This window comes from Kogia breviceps, chromosome 12 (assembly GCF_026419965.1).
Source record: "Kogia breviceps isolate mKogBre1 chromosome 12, mKogBre1 haplotype 1, whole genome shotgun sequence".
Taxonomy (NCBI): Eukaryota; Metazoa; Chordata; class Mammalia; order Artiodactyla; family Physeteridae; genus Kogia; species Kogia breviceps.
Window position 1 is genome coordinate 23,851,273 of NC_081321.1, and position 19,261 is coordinate 23,870,533.

The 19,261-nt window shown below is 41.5% G+C and overlaps 1 long non-coding RNA gene across 2 annotated transcripts in view; it reads left to right on the forward strand.

Annotated features, from left to right (window-relative positions):
- Positions 1–19,261, forward strand: part of LOC131766850 (uncharacterized) — a 100,080-nt gene that overhangs the window by 2,642 nt on the left and 78,177 nt on the right. The window contains exons 1-2 of one of the 2 annotated variants that reach the window (XR_010835786.1): positions 10,802–10,857; positions 12,652–12,768. This is a non-coding gene — a long non-coding RNA (uncharacterized lncRNA). Of the gene's footprint in view, positions 1–10,801; positions 10,858–12,651; positions 12,769–19,261 lie in introns of those variants that run through there. The other variant, XR_010835785.1, reaches the window with a different exon arrangement.

A 19,261-nucleotide genomic window follows, 5' to 3' on the forward strand; every position in this document is an offset into this window, starting at 1 on the left:
TGTCTATATGGTAGACACACTATCTAATAGCATGCTACAGTGCATCTTTTCACAACTGCACATTCAGTGCTGTCATGTTGGCAGTTTGAAATTAGCCATTTTAGAATATTTCTACCCTATAAATGGATAAGTGCTACAAAATACAATTTGATGTATTGTTTTATTGATTGACCACACAGAATACAGTAGGAAAAATTTTAATAACGTAGGTTAAATATAAATGTGTGCCATTTCTATAGCCACTACATTGTGAATAGCACAAAAAAAAACCTGAGGAAATATTATTTCAATATCAGAAAGCTATTATCCCTTTCAGCCAATGAGCCAGTCACATCATTAGCAAAGAAGTCAAGTTCTAGCATGCATCTTCGTGGTTTCACTTTTGTCTTACTCTTTAAAAAAGATCAACGTTCATGTCAGAACTATATTAATTTGTCAGTTGCAACAACGTTGGTTATGGAGGCAAGAATTTGACAAAAATCAACAAAAATATTCTCTAAGAATAATTTGGCTATATGTAATTTAAAATAAAGAGTATTGTTTGTTTCATCATTAATTGTAAATTGGGCACTATACATCCTTCATATTAGTGAAATGTATAGTAAATCTATTTATGTGTATTGCTATAGACCGAATGTTTGCATCCCCACCGAATTCATATGTAGAAACCTAAGCCCCAATTTAAGGAGGTGGGGACTTTGGGAGGTGATTAGGTCATAAGGATGGAGTCCTCAGGAATTAGATTACTCTTATTATAAAAGAGACCCCAGAGACCTCCCTTGCCCCGTTCACCATTTGAGGACACAGCAAGAAGACAGTTGGTGAACCAGGAAGAGGGCCTTACCAGACACTGAATCTGCTGGTACCTTGCTTGGATTTCCCAGCCTCCAGGAGGTGTGAAAAGTAAATCTCTGTTGTTTATCAGCCATCCAGCATTCAGCTATAGCAGCCTGAATTGACTAAGATATATATACTTTTTTTGAGAGCCAGTGGTTAAACTGGCTAAAGGAAGCCAGACCTCAATGGTATCCACAACTCTGCTCCATTGCTCCCCTCCTTCTCACACCTATAGCCGCATGGGGGACTCCTTTGGACCATCTGACAGAAGAGAAAAAACCCAGAGCTTGCTTCATTCTGAATCCGCTTGGTTGACAGGTGTCAGCGTTACAGTGCCACTCAAGAATGGCTACAAATGAGCCCAACATTCTGGGCACCTACTAACGAAGGTTGATCCAGCTACTGTCACCTCTGAATATACAGTCTGACAGGAACGACGATCCAATATGGCACCATTCCTCTAGGACACCGTCTGGCTCCTTGTTGGGTTTACTATATCAGGCCCCTTCTGTCCTAGAAGGGCCAGTGGTTCCTTCCCATAGGAATCAATCACTCTTCTAGGCCTTTGCTGCCCACAGAACCTCAGCCGGAATCACTATCCAGGGGCTTACAAAACGCCTGTTTCCGTACAACATAGCATCTGGCCAGGGATCCCACTTCGGTGAAGGAGGTGTGGGCATGTGCCCATGTCATAGGGAGCACTGGTTGTATCACAAATCATACCACCCAGAAGGAGCCAGTCTAATAGAGTATTGTGTTATCCTGCTGTAAGTGCAGCTGAAGTACCAGCTCTGAGGCAACTCCCTTTAGGTATAAAGTGCTCTCCTCCAGGGACCTCTATGTGATGCTCTGTCCTAATAGGAAAAACCCATGAATTCAGGAAGCAAAGATTGGAAGCAGGAATGGCCCCACTTACCAGGACTTTCCCTGCTCCTGGGCAATATTGTGCTTCCTGTTCCCAACCCCTGCTCTCCAACGCTTAGAGGATTTCATCCTCAAAAGGGGCAAATCCTTCAGAGGACAAAGCGTGGAACCCATCGACCTATGACTTGCCTGGCACTTTGGACTCCTCGTGTCCAGGAACCGTCACATGAGAAGGGAGCCAGCGTCGTAGCAAGGGTAATTGACCCTGATGAGTAGGAGGACATAAAGCTGAGGTAGAACAGAATATGTGTGAAACTCAGGTGACCCTATTGGGGTCACCCTCTTGGTATTTCCTTGCCCAAATGTTACCGTAAAGGGACATGCACAGCAACCCTGGCCTGAGAAGGAGACGATTACCAAGGGCTCAAACCACTCTGAAATGAGGATTTGAGTCACATTACCAGGCTGTGAAAGAGAACTCCCCCTTTTCCACACTCTACTCTCTTCTACTACTACACTTACACTTCTGACTACCAAATATATAGGCGTTCTTCCCATACCAGGCAATTCTCTGGCACCAGCTGGGTGTCCTGTAATGTAACTCAATTCTGACACTATTTTCCTGGAGGCAGAGTGTTCAGTCCCACAGGGTGAGGTCTTGGTCCCACAAGACTGCCCCCACTTCAGACACCAGTCACAAGTCCGGTTGTGACCTGTGCTTCTGAGGAATGAGCTATAATTTGGAGGTTCCCGTGATCCCCACCTTGGGTTCCATACTATGCTAGAATGGCTCACAAAACTCAGGAAAACATTTTATTTAATAGATTACCATTACTTTATAAAAAGGATTCAACTCAGGAACAGTTCGATGGGAGAGATGCATAGGGCAAGGTATGGAGAGAGGACGCAGAGCAGACATATGCCCTCTCCAAGCTCATCACCCACTCAGCACTCCACGTGTTCACCAACCTGGAAGCTCTCCAGTTTCCTTCAGTCCGGGTTTTTTATGGAGTTTATTAAGCAGGCATGATTGATTAAATGCTTGACCACTGAGGACTAACTCAACTTCCAATCCCTCTCCCCTCCCTAGAGGTTGGGAGGGTAGAGCTGAAAGTTCTAATCCTCTAATCACATGGTTGGTTCCTGGCAAGCAGCCCCCCCCATCCTTATGGGCTTTTCCGAAACTCATCTCGTTAACATAAACTCAGGTGTGTTTGAAAGACGCTCGTTATGAATAATGAAAATGCTCCTTTCACCCTTATCCCTCTTATCTCTTAGGAAATACAAGGGTTTTAGGAGCTCTATGCCAGGAACAGAGACAAAGACCAAATACATATTTCCTATTATAAATCGCAGTATCACGCAGGTAAACCACCAAGACCTGCAGGAGTGAGAGCTGAGGGTGAGAAGAATTTAGAATGGTTAACAGGGGGGTAAAGACAATGAGTATCAATTGTAGCACTGAGAACAACTGCAAAAATGAGAGCTGTTGTTCATCCTGCTAACCATCCTTTTCTGAGTATCGTCTCGGGGAAAGAGACCAACTGGGAATCGTGGAGTCTGAATATGCGTGAGAAGTAAATCTGTAGGGTGCGAGCAGTGGAATATGGAAGCCTTGTCGGTCTATTGTTCAGATCTTCCTTCAAGCAAACTGCACCACGTCTGCACTAGCTACAGTGCCTAAGGGGCTCTTGCAGCATTGGGATAGAGGACACATTCTCCCTGGGGAGCTTCAGCCAAAGGCTGAGCACAGTGGGATTTCTAGGGTCTTGCCATATCTAACCAGTGCAGGAGGGTTCTAACAGTCATGTGTGCTCTGAAGCTCTCCATGGGATTGGCCAGGACTTCTCTCTGAGGCTGTTCTTCTGCATTCCTCCTTTTTTTCCCTCTCTTCTTTCATAAGTGTCAGATCTTCACAGGTATGAAGACTTCCCTTGCCTATTCCTATACTTTCTCCCATTTATTGGTATCCTTATTACCTTCATCTTTTACCTCCAATCAATCTCTCATACTTCTAATTCCATCGTGGCATCTGCTTCCCAGACAAGCAAAGCTGATTCATATGGCCTTGATTTATGACAGATACCAGTGTAGTATAGTAAGAAAACATTTGTCCAATGAAACATTGGACAAATGAAATATGGGAAAAACATGAATCTGACCTCTACTCTACTCCAAACACTGAAATAAATTCTAGATGGATTTTAAACCTAAATGTTGAGAGTAATAAATGGATTTTTTCAAACAAGACCTCAAAACACGGCAACAAATGAAAAGTACAATAAATTGGATTTCATTAAAAATAAGAACATCTAAACATGAAAAGACACCACTCGGAGAGTGAAAAGGCAAAGCCCTAAATGAAAGAAGGTATTTGCAATTTATATATCCTATTAGAGAGCTCACGTCCAGAATCTATAACAAACTCCTTTAAACCAGTAACAAAAAGATCCCGCAAGTTTTAGAGAAGGAGTGTATTTGTTTCCTATGGCTACTATAACAAATTACCACAAACTTAGTGACTTAAAACAACAACAATTCCCTCACATTTCTAGAGGCCAAAGCACAATATCATGATCGCTGTGCTGAGATCAATCAAACTGTTGGCAGGGCTGCCCTCCCTCCAGAGGCTGCAGAAGAGAATCCACTCCTTTCCTCTTCTAACTACTAGCGACAGCCAGCACTCCTTGGCTTGTGGCCACATCACTCCAGTCTCTGCCCCCGTGGTCACATTGCTTTCTCCCGTCTACCTTCTCTTCTGTCTGTGTCAAATCTTCCACTGCTTCTCTTATAAGAATACATGTGATTGCACTTATACCTCACCCAGATAATCCAGAATTACTTTCCCATCACAAGATTCATAATCACACTTGCAGTACCCCCTTTTCCAACTAAGATAACATTTACAGATTGAGGGATATATTTGGGGACCATAATCCAACCTTCTTCGGGGCGCAAAAGGTTAGAGCAAGCACTTGACAATAAGGACATCCAAATGTCTATCAGATTCTCTTATGTCACTTCCAATTCCAAAATTCTGTCGTCCTCTGAAAATCAGTATTCTTAAAGTTAAATATTATAAAAACAATTTGACAGTCTTTTGCTGCTATAGTTACTATTGTTTTGGGGGATAACTTGGAAAGTTTTAAAAACAAGATTTATTGTTAAAAACAGGTGAGGAAAAGAAATAAAAAAGATAGAAATAAAGTCTTAGGCACTGAGAATGAGAAAGATAATGTGGAATCAAGGGTGTAAGAAAAATGAGATACGAATAATATAAAAAGTTTTATACTTTGAGCGAAAAGCTACAAGCTTCCCAGGATGGTGACTGTGAATAAATTTATTTCCCTGTGGAAAAAAATCTCAAAATCATCCCTTCAGTGTGACTGAATCCAAAGTAGATGAGGCAGCAGATTTAAATCCCTGTGTTTTGCAGTGAGAGAGTAAATATTCTAATGTTTACTAATCCCAATTAGTCCCCTTACGAGGAATGCTTAGTTTAATATGATCACAAAAGCAAAGAACCACTAACTTAGGGAAGAAACTTGAACAGTTAAAACCTATATGAGAGACTGCAGAGGCCTCTTCTCTTATACAATGGAAAACTGGCATCTGTGTTTTCTAACCACTGTCCCCGGTTGCATAAGGGGCTGTGAGGGCTAAGGAGACAGTGAACAGGACTCTCCCTCAGAGCCTAGTGAACTGGAAGAGCAAATTTGCAGGAGCTTACCTGAGTAGACTCAGGTATCCTAACCATATTGTCACAGCCCGAAAACACCTCACTTCCTTCAGAGAGGAGTTCAAGTATTAGATCATTAGAGAGTATTAGATCCAATCATTGAGAAAGTACTCGTGGTAAGATGATTATTAAATAAAGTCTTACTTAGGTTGCTTTAATCTCCCCTCTTATTGGGTGAATAGGAACTGAAAATGATTTAGCCTGAAAAGCCGTTTAATCTAATTTGTAACATAAAGTTAAAGATTTCATTTGCATATTACAGAAGGAAATTTTTTTTTTTTTTTTTCGGTACACGGGCCTCTCACTGTTGTGGCCTCTCCCGTTGCGGAGCACAGGCTCCAGACGCGAAGGCTCAGCGGCCATGGCTCACGGGCCCAGCCGCTCCGCGGCATGTGGGATCTTTCCGGACCGGGGCACGAACCCGTGTCCCCTGCATTGGCAGGTGGACTCTCAACCACTGCGCCACCAGGGAAGCCCACGGTAGGCAATTGGATGCAAAGCTTGCAGCTGAGCACTGGGCCAGTCACCAGAGTAGGGGCCACACCCTCAAGAGGATTAATTATACTTGACATAAAACACACACTGATCTACAGAATAAGGTGTATGGTCCGGAGCCAAAAGGCACTGATTTTGGAGTTGGGGGGCCCAGGCTCTGGTTCCAGAGCTAGCACTGAGAGCCGTCACCTCCCCAGCCCCTGGGCCATTTCTGAATGTGTAAGTGAGAGAATGTGATGGGACAGTTTCTAAGATCTCGAAGGTGTAAGATTAAATAATTTTTTTCTATGAAGATAAATCAAAGGCTGTAGATTAATCAAGAGACACCGAATAGCAATACTAATAGCTAACCTCTATTGCGTTCTTACTATGTGCCAGACATTGAGCTAAAATTTCTACAAGCGCTGAACCATTTAAGCCTTAAACAACTATTTGGGGCATTACTATCATATTCCTTTTAGAAATGGAAAAAAATGGAAAAAAAAAAACCTTTCCAAGATCGCACAGCTAAAGTGGTGGGTCACATTGTTGGAAGAAGTGGGTGTTAAAGTGGGATCTGACAGGACAAAGACTGTTTCTGGTGAGTCTGAGGGATACACACCCCCTAAGTCAGTTGCAAAGCAATTCCTTTCACCTCATCTCCAGTGCCAAGAGCCTGCCCCAGGCTGTCACCAGCTCCCACCAGGACACCAGCACAGGCCCCAACTTTCCACAGCAGCTTCTCTTGGTACACCCACCCCCATCCACAGTGACCTTTCCAAAACCCTTGTCTGATGTTGCCTTTTCCTCAGTAAATATTTGCTGAATTAATCCATGAAACTTGTAGTTTATTTATGTTAGAAAATAAAAAGAGCTGATTGTTGGTGAAAAGCAGAAAGAAGGCAGTGGCGGTACCAAAGGCAGGTCAAAAGGGTTAGATTCATGTAGTAAAACAAAGGGGAGCCTCTGTAGATTCTCCACCCAGAAGTGGCACGATGAATGTGTTCTACCAGTGGGCATAGAACACGCTGACGAAGGAAGAACGGACAAAAGACTGGCCAAGGTGCCGTGGTGGCCACCAGGCTGGGACTGATGAGGCCACCAGGGTGGTGCCTGTGTAGCCTGAGGCACGTGGGGACCGGGAAACACTCCCCGAGAAGCTCTTGCAAGGAAAAGGGAAAAGAGAAAGGTTAAAGATGGTTTCATGGGCCTTACGAAGCATCAAAAATAGAAGCAAAAAGGAAATAAGGTCTTCGGGGGTTAGTCTTTTAGTACCTTAAATATCTGGAATTTCAAAGGAGCTGTAGTCCTGACCACATAACCCCAATGTTTTTGAGCTTTTCTACAATTTTGATGTTTCTAACAACCCAAATCTGTACCTAGAAATCCTTTTTAGCAACAAAAAGAAACCTTAAAGAAAAATTTTATATCAAACTGATAGCTGACTGGTAACGAACATCTCTAAATAATCCATTTCTCTGTTTTATTTTTCCACTAATGTCAGGTCACACCCTACATTTTATTTTCACAGTACGCACCTTCTTGGGGTAAACATTTTGTTGGAATCAAGTCAAAGACCCAAATCTCAGCCTTCACCTATATTTTAACCCCCCAAATATTAGAATAATACCAATGTGAACGTTAACTTCATCTTAATTTTAGAATAATTTCAACATATAAAACACATTCCCTTAATCCCTAACCTTTTCATTCCAAGAAGAAAGTGATAACGTTTTCTTTCTCATTGCTCTGTATTCTAAGTCAGGACAGAGTTCAGAATCACAAACATTACTTGAGTCTCATACTGGATCAGGCAATCAGTACATTTTCCAATATGTGTATTTTGGTTCAGTTGAGTTTCATTTCAATTCTTTTTCTCCTGTGTCTAGATTCACAATATGATTAATGACCAAACTTGTCTTGGTCTCCCCACAATTACCTTGAGAATGTGCAATACTGGATTTTTCTCTTACTATAAATGCAAAACAGATGCGATTTTCAATGTGATTTTCAATGCCCTTAAAATATATAGATATTTATCATTGACTGTTTTTAAATAAATTTCTTGGATTTTGCATACAGAAATGTTCTATGTGATAACCATTAACTTTTTTTTTTTTTTTGCGGTACGCGGGCCTCTCACTGTTGTGGCCTCTCCCGTTGCGGAGCACAGGCTCCGGACGCGCATGCTCAGCGGCCACGGCTCACGGGCCCAGCCGTTCCGCGGCACGTGGGATCTTCCCGGACCGGGGCACGAACCCGCGTCCCCTGCATCGGCAGGCGGACTCTCAACCACTGCGCCACCAGGGAAGCCCCCATTAACTTTTAAAAATAAAGTACTGTCAGTGATAAGTATCATATTAACAACATTGTAAGTTAAACTCTTCTTTACCTAGAGACAGAACAATGGTAGAAACCGGTCCTCACACTATATACGTCCTCTGAACTCTACCTCAGAAAAACCACTTCTAAGACCAAGAATTATTTTCTTAGGAGGGAAAAATATTAATTCATTTCAATAATAAAGTAATTTATAAAGTGATTGTTGTAAATTAATTGACAGCATGCTATTCTGATATTGACCTGAGAAACCACTGGATTTTGTCCCCCCTGAATCCTCTTGCCAATCCACTGGAGTTCAGTTCTCTGAATCTTCATACATAGGTGCCTGTAGAACATTACTACCATTCCATAGTGAGCAACATTCAAAACCCAGTCTTACTATCCAAAACCACAGCCTTCCACAACAGCTCCAATCCCAGCTCAGGTACAGCTTGGCTCAGCTGACCCTATTCTGCCTTCACCTCTGGATTCCAAGTACACTCTTTTATTAATTCCTTCTACCTGCCAAGACATTTCTCACCTCCAAGCCTGCACACATATTGTTCCCGTTGGAATACTTAATCCCTTTTCTGGCTTGGCAAACCCTACTTGTCCTCCGCGCCCCAGCTAAAAGGTCACTTCTTCAGCAAGGTCTTAGCTGCCTATATGTTCTTATAGCTTCCAATCTTAGCATAATAAGGATCATACTCTCATTAAAGTCAGCTTTCTCCTTTAGACTGTAAGCTCCATGAGCACTGATTGACACTGAGTGCTCGATAAGACTTGATTTGCAGGGCTATTACAAAGATTAAATGAGGTAAGGTATAGAGCGCTTAGCTACACAGACTGCTATTTTTATTATAGCAGTTTACATGCTTGATGCCAAAGTGTTCATATGATAACAAAGAAAGTGTTAATATGATGGCAAAAAAAAGCCATTGGAACCAAAAAAAGCCACCTCATAATACCCCAGATATAAGTGATAGATATGCGTGGTCATATCTCTAGAAAATCATCAAAGTCAAGCTCAATTGCCATGGCATCCCATTGATGTGACTTTGGCAGACTCAGTGGCCCTTTAAGAACACTTTACAAAGCCTAACTTACAGTACATTTCCATCTTTCAGTTAGAAAATAGTAAGAAATATGGAAACAGGGTTAAAGGACTACAAGATAATTATGAAAAGATTTTGTGTTTTTCATAGGATAAAATAAATGAGTAAATACATCAATGTTAGATGGGAAAGGAGATTTTCATAATGAGAAGACAAAGATTGCTTTCAACAACAAAGAGGAACCAGGCAATAACAAATATAACTGTATTGATGAATCTCAAAAACACTATGCAGGGACTTCCCTGGTGGCGCAGCGGTTAAGAATCCGCCTGATAATGCAGGGCACACGGGTTCGAGCCCCGGTCCAGGAAGATCCCACATGCCACGGAGCAGCTAAGCCCGTGAACCACAACTCCTGAACCCCGCGTGCCTAGAGCCCGTGCTCCACAACAAGAGAAGCCACTGCTCGCCGCAACTAGAGAAAGCCCGCACGCAGCAACGAAGACCCAATGCAGCCAAAGTAAATAAATTAATTAATTTTAAAAACCCACAACACTATGCAGAGTGCAAGAAGACAGACACAGAGTACATGATACTCCATTTGTGTGAACTTCTAGATGAGACATAATCTACGGTGGTGACAGAAAGCTGACTAGTAGTTAATGGGGCAAGGAGAGGTAGGATAGAATGTAAACAATATAAGGGAAGATTTGGGGATGATGCAAATATCCCATATCTTCACTGGAGAGGAACTTACATGGGGGTACACTTTTGTCAAAACCTATTGAACTGTACACTTAAAGAGGTACATTTTATCATCTATAAATTATACAACAAAAAGTTGAAAATTATATTCACAAAAGAGACTCTCTACGGTGCTAAAAGAATTAGAAAGATACTATCAAATTTTTAAAGAAACACAGAGATAATACTAACTTGTATCTTTTAAATGTTTATATTAATTAATTACTGTGGAAATTTTCATGTGCCTGCGTGTATGTTTGTATGTGTTTCAGTTCACAGTTATTCCTGAATTGTAGCTTATTAGTAATTATGAATGAATTATCTCAACTAAGGCGACCTGACTCTGATATCTCACTCTTAGCCACAATTCTGTACTACCTCAGCTTTGTGATCTGAATGCCTAGACATCCCATATGATCAGTCACTCAGTAACGTAACAGGTTAGTGGTAATTGCTCTCCTGATGGAGCCCAGGTCCTAACTTGTACATGTAGAACACAGAAATGCACGGTAATTAGAATCCTGTAGGCAGAGGCAACTTTCCATGTTTTCTTTCCCTTTTGGCACATTCTAAAAGATGGAAGATACCTCTGAAAACCTGGGAAATATTTCAAAGCTTGTCAAGCCAAAGCCTGCAGCAAACACTTCTTTGACCTCACACAACTGCAGATGTTCCAGCATGTCTGCTCCAATGTGCTCAACAAGGGTGATGTGGATCACAGGGCCCCACTTTCCCGCTGGGAAGCATGCGGGATTCCAAACGGCATTGTCTTCCTTGTCTCCTACAACCTCAAGTACAGATGCAACCGTCGATTAAAAAATAGTAAGTCTTCCTAGTTCCAATGAGAAAAGCATTACAAGAGGGAAATTGTCCTTAGCTCAATATGATAATAATCAGATGTGCGGTTTTTCTATTTACATAAGTAGAGTTTCCATTGAAATTCATTACTGAGAGAGATTAGAAAAGATACGTTACACAGAAGTTTGGCTTTGCTGAAACTAAGATATGCCAAGAGGGATGTTACCCATCAAGTGCTCCATTCTAAGCCCGCTCCAGAGGTTCCTTGTGCAAACTGGGGGACCAAAAGAAAAAAATTATCTCGGTAGGAAGTAGACGGGTTACTTTGCTGATTTAGTATCTGCTTAGCTGTTTGGTTCTAACTATAATTCAAATTAACTGACCAAGGGTTTCACTTGCTCTAGTCTCATCAGGTAGATGAATTTGTGTATGGTATTTGTCATTATTTCATTATATAGTCACATTTGATATATTTAATAAATCTAGGTTTCTTTTTGCGGTACGTGGGCCTCTCACTGTTGTGACCTCTCCCGTTGCGGAGCACAGGCTCCGGACGCGCAGGCTCAGCGGCCATGGCTCACGGGGCCCAGCCGCTCCGCGGCAAGTGGGATCTTCCCGGACCGGGGCACGAACCTGTGTCCCCTGCATCCGCAGGCGGATTCTCAACCACTACGTCACCAGGGAAGCCCTAAATCTAGGTTTCTTAATCCACATTTTTGTATGTATGGGATGGATATAAGTGTATACATGTGCATATATGTACATGATTCAAAAGGTAGTTTTCCTCTGAGACAAAAATTTCAGTTTTTACTTTTGGTGGTTGTTTTAGTCTGCTTGGGTTGTCATAACAAAATACCATAGACTGAGTGTTTTAAGCAACAGAAATTTTTCTCACAATTCTGGAGGCTGGAAATTCAAGATCAAGGTCCCAGCATGGTCTGGTTCTGGTGAGGGATCTCTTCATGGCTTCCATACAGCCACCTTCTCACTGTGGTCCTACATGGCCTTTCCCTGGTGCACTGGGACAGAGAGAACTCTTTCTTCTTCTTCTTCTTCTTCGGAAGCCACCAGTCCTATTGGATTAGGAACTCACCGTTATGACCCCATTTTACCTGAATTGCCTCCCTACCCTATCTCCAAATACAATCACATTGGAAAATAAGGGTTTCAACATACCAGTTTTGAGGAGGACATAATACAGTCCATGGCAGTGGGTTCTGAGCAGAATGTCTGTTTATGTATCCAGCAAATATTTATTCAGCACGGGCTGAATGGCAGGTTCTGGAGACACAAAAGTTAAGGAAGACAAGATTCAAGTCCTCAACCTATGCACGGTCTTCATGTAACAGTCAATTGATTATAATGACAAAGTAGAATAATTTCTAAGGTTAGAATGTAAAATGAAGAATTTTTGGCTTTTGTTTCATTAGGCCTTTAATCAATGAGAATTAAATTGAAATAGAAGTGACTAAGGAGAAACCTGTTTTTTCAGCTTTTCGTCTAGAGAAACAAGGCCATACTGGGGGGGAACTTGGTATTCACATTACCATTCAAACTGTGGGAGTGGACACCTGGACTTGATGTGCTGCCTCCCTTCCTCCACCCTCCTCCTCCCCACTGGCGACAGTGATCCAGCATGCTGAGTTTTCGGTGGGATGCGGAGGAAAACGTTCTAATTTGACACCAGAGAGGTCTTGATTCTGGTCACCAGATGAGGCACAAACCCTTCAGAGCGCTCTTAAATGTATCTGGTTTGCTTAGGAAATCTAGAGCTACTGGAATCTCACTAACCTCTTCCCTTTTTTTTTCTAACACTAGGAAACTTGATCTGCAGAGAAAGAAGAGTACATTTGAAGCTTAGTTGGAATGCAGTGACAGGAAAAGCGTTCAACATAACAGAAAAAGCCTCTAAAAAATTCTAAGTTTTCTCAAATTGTAAGTTGTATTTCATTGTTTTCATGGGATCTATAGTCGTCATAATTTGAATCAAAACAGGTATTTTTTCAAGGTCTTGGGTTCTTAAAATTTTTTTATTGTTAAATAATCTGATCAAGATCATTCCATCAGAAAGCAATTATACTCCAATAAAGATGTTTTTATAAGTATGACGATTAGAAAGAAAAAAGAAAAAGAAAAGAAAAATTATTAAACTGGTGCCAAAACAAACACTGAAAAAAAAAAAAGATAATTCCATCAGGAATTCTACATCTGCTGGCATATACTTGAGCCGGTCACTCAGCCTCTCCGAATTTAAGCACTTTGATGATTAAAAAATAGGCCTGACACCTTCAGGGGCATGAGTCATGGCTTTAAAACTGCAAACCAAAATATCTTTGAGTTTACATACATTGTTTTCCTCTTAATCCTTAAAACATCTCTGAGATATAATACTTACTATATCCATTTTTACATATGAGGAAACTGAGGCCAAGAAAGGCTAAATGACTTTCCTGTAGCCACAAATGTACCAAGAGGAGGGGGCAAAGTCACTATGAAACACAGGCCGGTTCAATTCCAAAGCCCTTCCTTACTCTTCCCATTTTCTCACTCTGCCTCTCTCCTCTTCTTTCTAATAAGAACAATCAGACCAACATACAGCATTTTCATTTTTCAAAGGAGTCTCACATACATGGTTTCATTTGATAATCACAGTGTCTCTGGATGATAGGGAAGGGCAGTGATAGTTTCTCTGTAACACAGGTGTGGAAACAGCGACTCAGAAACGTTCCCAAGGTCACAACCATTTGAAATGTCAAATTAGGTGTTGAGTTCAGTTTTCCAATATCCATTTCAACATGCTTTTCATTACATCTCATTTTCAAACATTAAATTGACCCTAAATGTATAACACCTACGTGTTTCTTTTACTCTCGTCGTCTGTGTGTTCTTGAACCCCAAGGGTTCCTCTGGGGGTGTTTTCCTTTCCAGTGAGGGCACAGACATTCTTGTGTATAAGGGTACAAACGTCTTTGCCAAGCACGTCTAAATATGAAACATATCAAAGCCAGCCAGAGGCAAAGTCGTTGTTAGTAGTCAAGTCAGAAAGAAATTTGGGTCAAATTTATTTTTATGCGCTTTAATATCTTAAACATTTGATTGATTCCTAGTGTTTTCCACAGGACTTTCACTTTGATTCTGGTTCTCCACATTCTCTACGTTCACTATTCCGGGAAGCAAATCTTTGAGCACATCTGGATCTTTTCCTTCTGGATGTTTTGGAAGAGGCAACCACAAAATAAAATGTATACACTTGCTTATGTAGTTGGCACTGCTTTTCCCAAGGTAGAGAGGACTGTAGACGTTTGTCATCTGTTTCTAAAAACTCTTCTCCCTTGTTGTCATCACCAGAGCAAAGATTCAGTAGCTCCGTACTATCCCAGGTCATCGCCTATCTTTGCAACATATAGGAAGTGATTGGGAGGTTCACTTAGGATGCTTGTCTTAAGAAGCAAATATACAACCACCCAAGCACTCGTGAGTCATGTCCTTGACAGTTCTTTTTAGATGCTTTTAGGGAGACACTTTCCTTAAAGCAAGCACTTTCATTACTCATTCCCACTGTCAGTGAGATACATAAAATGCGAGTTTTGATTGAGGGCTTGTGAACTGTCAGCGCTTCCTCCTTACGTATATTACCTTCACGGTCCTCACAAAAACTCCATCCTCAGAAGGCATGGTAAGTATTTCTATTTTTTTACTTTTTTCTTTTTTTGAATTTTTAAATTTTATTATACAGCAGGTTCTTACTAGTTATCTATTTTATACATATTAGTGTATATACATCAATCCCAAGCTCCCAATTCATCGTGGTAAGTATAATGCTTTCAGTTTTTCACCATTGAGAATGATGTTTGCTCTGGGTTTGTCATATATGGGCTTTATTATGTTGAGGTAGGTTTCCTCTATGCCCATTTTCTGGAGAGTTTTTATCATAAATTTGTGTTTAATTTTGTCAAAAGCTTTTTCTGCATCTATTAAGGTGATCATATGGTTTTTATTCCTCAATTTGCTAATATGGTGTATCACACTGATTAATTTGCATATATTGAAGAATCCTTGCATCCCTGGGATAAATCCCACTTGATCATGGTGTATGATGTTTTTAATGTGTTGCTGGAGTTTTTGCTAGTATTTCGCTGAGGATTTGTGTGTCTATGTTCATCAGTGATATTGGTCTCTAATTTTCTTTGTTTGTGATATCTTTGTCTGGTTTTGGTATCAGGGTGATGATGGCCTCATAGAACGAATTTGGGAGTGTTCCGCCCTTTGCAGTTTTTTGGAAGAGTTTGAGAAAGATAGGTGTTGGCTCTTCTTTAAATATTTGATAAAATTCGCCTGTGAAGGCATCTGGTCCTAGACTTTTGTTTGTTGGAAGATTTTTAATTACAGTTTCAACTTCATTACTTGTGATATGTCTGTTTATATTTTCTAATTCTTCCTGGTTCAGTCTTGGAAAATTGTACCTTTCCAAGAATTTGTCCATTTCTTTGAGGTTGTCCATTTTATTGGTATATGCTTGCTTGTAGTAGTGTCTTATAATCCTTTGTTTTTTTGCAGTGTCAGTTGTGATTTCTCTATTTGCATTTCTAATTTTGTTGATTTGCATCCTCTCCCTTCTTTTCTTGATGAGTCTGGCTGAACGTTTATCAATTTTGTTTACCTTCTCAAAGAACCAACTTTTAGTTTTATTGATCTTTGCTATTGTTTTCATTGTTTCTATTTCATTTCTTTCTGCTCTGATATTTATATTTTCTTTCATTCTACTGACTTTAGGTTCTCTTTGTTCTTCTTTCTCTTGTTGCTTTAAGTGTAAGCTTAGATGGTTTATCTGAGATTTTTCTTGTGTCTTGAATTGCTATGAACTTCCCTCTTAGAACTGCTTTTTGCACTGCTTTTTGCACTCCCAGGAGTGCTTCTGGCCTTGGAGGGTGGAGGACTGCCCTGGAGCCCAGCAGTCTTCCTGGAGCCCAAGTGGGTGGGAGAAACACCCACTGTGCTCCCCCCTTATCCTCCAAGCCTCCAAGGGTCCCCCCAGGCGTGGGAACTCCTCCCCTCTCCCAGCCACCCCTCAGGGCATCAGTCCCGTCCAGCCTCCACTTCCCTCTCCCCACACTCCCCCCACATCCTACCTGGTCGCTAGGGGGTTCCTCCCATCTCCTTGGACATTGAGGTCCACATGAATATTTTTAGGTGTTAAAATGATAGGACAGACACAATTTTATATTCAGCTTTCATTATATCAAGTTTTTCAAAGTATTTTAATAAAAGGAAGAAAAGTGCTTCCAGTGGTCAATCAAACATGAAAGAGCTGGTAATGAGGCTTGCCTGGGACTTGCATATCTTCTGTACCTAACAACCTATAAATAAAAAGAAAAGAAAATCAACTTCATCTAATAAATTATTTCCTTTGATTTAAGCCAGAGATTTAAAACCATACTTATACTGAGAGTGGATGAAAGCAGGCAAATAAAGCCCAGCAAATAATTCCTGCTCTTCTAGCCATGAAACTTTTGCCTTGTCCAAAGTTAACCATTAGCCGCCTGTGTAAGATTCACTGCCAGCCAATAACCTGCGAATATTCAGGAAATATCCTGAAGCCAGCCAGGAAGGTGTACTGAAATCAGAAGCTTCTGTCAAGTGTAGCAGGTGCATCAGTGTACAAGTGGGAGTGCTGGAAGGACAGAAAGAGCCTAGATGATTATAGCCAAAGGATTGTAGTCAAGTCCTTCTTCCGCTCTTTAGACAAAAGTGAGTGAATAAATGAGCCTACACTGTATACTGAGTGGAGCTGGAATTTCATGGTTAAGCGTGTCGTGCTGTGTATCATTTGACCATTTGTCCATTCATCCCACAAACAGGAGCTTCTTGGGTAAAGATTAATGTCAATATCTCAAAAGGTGTTTGAAAGTGAGCTAAGAAGTATGTTAAAGTAGCTTGGGACAATGAAGGAGCTAGGAGGAGAGTGAAAAATGTCTCCCTGGGGAGCTCTCAGGGAAGCCAGCATTGACCCCTGGGAACTGGTGTTAGGTCAAGTCAGAGTCTGATGTCTTCACTAACGATCTGGAAAAGGGAGTGAATGGCTCATTAATAAAATGCACAGTTGAAGTGAAGTGATTCATTGGATGCAAGAAAGTAGAGAAATCAGCGATGTTGGTAAAATGAGATGCAACTTAGGGAAACGCTTGCTCGTCTGTTAGACAGAAAAATCAGCATCTGAAACTCATTTAATGGGAACTATCAGTTGGGAAAGCACTGCTGCCGGCAGAGGCCTGGAGGTGATGCTGGGAAGAGAGTTAGACAGGAGAGGAGAGGCTGAGCAGGCATGATTACAGTGTCTCTCTGGAAGGACCTCACGAAAGGCGGCCTGTGTCCATGTGCTTTCCACAGGTCCTGACACCAAGCCACAGCCTCTGAAGTCCACTCTGCTGCTGCCTGGTGGCCAGCCTGTCCTCTGCCTTCTGGTTCTGGCTGGGAAGATGGTTCCATGCGGGCCTCCACTTACTGCTCTGCACAGTGAGAAGTTGACAACGTTCAACAATTTGGTGTTTTGGGGCCAGAATCCAGACCAAGGACAGAGGTGTGACTCAGACCCCGGACTGAAGGTTAGGAGTATTGCTGGGTAGACCTGGGAATTGGATCCTGATCTCTGGCCTATAGCTGATTATGAGTTTTCTGAGGTAAAGTGAGAACCAACCAAAACTCAAATTACTTTTCATTCCAGCATTTGTAGGAAGGAGATCACGAAGTCTCTGCTGTTTGCTACTGTGCATTACATCTATCAGCTGATGGGCAAACCCTAATTATTCTGAATACATTTGCATCTGGACTCATACTCGTAGCTTTGTGCTGACCTTACTCCCATTGGTTCCCTTATTAGTGGTCACTCTGCTGAGCTCCTGCAGAGACCACTGCTTGTTAGTTGAGAACAGCAATGTTTGCTGTGAGGTGCAAAAATGGAAAACAAAACCACTATGTTAACCTCATTAATATGTATGAATTCTCTCCTCGATACATAGAGCCAGGATCATTGCATTCCTAAATTTTTCCAAGTCAAGTTAAATTTGCATGCATTTTTATCAAAGATATTTAATATCTTAATTTACAAGAAGGTTGAGGGATATATTCAATCCAGGGAAATGAAGGAGGGCCTCTGGTCTTTTTTTTTTTCTCAGTGAAAGGGGTACATTATTTGAACCGATAAGTCTATGCAAATACACTCAGTCACAATAGGGAGCTTCTTAGGCCTGACAATAACTTAAGTTCTGAAAAGTATGCAGGACCATTAGAAACCTTCACCCTCATGGTAAACTCATGTTTACCATGTAAACTTCACCCTCATGTCCCTTGATATTGGAAGGGGACTTTAGTTCTCCCCTAGCCCCCTGCTCAGGATTAAATGAGAGATTTCAGCTTTGGTGTAAAGGTGCCAGCTGTCCTAATCCAGAATAACATACACAATTTGGACTCTAGGAATGAGAGACAAAAGGGAGGGTGATCTAGAAAGTAGGTAGGGACAAAAGTGGGTGGGATTTCCGCTTCTGCAGAAGATGTCCAAGGATGGCAGACTCTAGTTAAGATCAATGGGGGAAGATGTCTTCGTGTGTAAGTAGAGAAATATGACAAGGCAAAGATGACCTTAGCCATCGAGAATGAAGGAGTCAGGGGAAGGGATGTCTGTGTGCAGCAGACAACTGAATTAGAAAGAGCAGAAATGGAAACCAGCAATGATTCTGATCTAGGGCTTGGCTAGCTTAAATGTTCTGTCATTGGACACAAACTTTTCATGAAGAGATCCAACCATTAATGCAACAAACTCAAATGAATTCTAGGTTGAGAGTGGTTCTCTTCTCAAACATGGGGCTGAACCAGTTACTGGGAGAGGAGGGATGGAATATGAGCGTCTCAATAAGTCATCTAGTAGCTCTGGCCACTTTGGACATTCCTGGGGGATACATAACAGCTCACTATAACAACACAACACATACTGAAACCTGTTTGCTCCCCAAGACCACAAAAACCTGTTTGCTCCACAGTGAGTTTTCACCATCTTAGGTTACAGAGACGTTATTTAGCCCAGGGTACAATCGGATTTCACAAAAGAGAATTTGATTACATAGATATTTGTAAAATGAATGTGGTTAAGAAAAAAGTACAGGGGCCGGAAGTCAGAAAAGCTACTCTCTGCTGCTGTTGAGCTGTGTGAAACTGAGGAAATTCTCTAGAATCTCTGGGCCTGTTTGTTCATCTATAAAGTGTGATGATGAACCCCTGTTACTCCCTCAGTGTTCTCAAGCAGATGCCAAGATCGTAGGTCACTGTGGAAACCTAAAAGCAAACATAAGATGTGGCACTGAAACAAAGTGGACAGTTGCTTGAACTCTAATATAATCATGCATCCCCACAAAGGGACTTGTTGGCCACTGGCCAA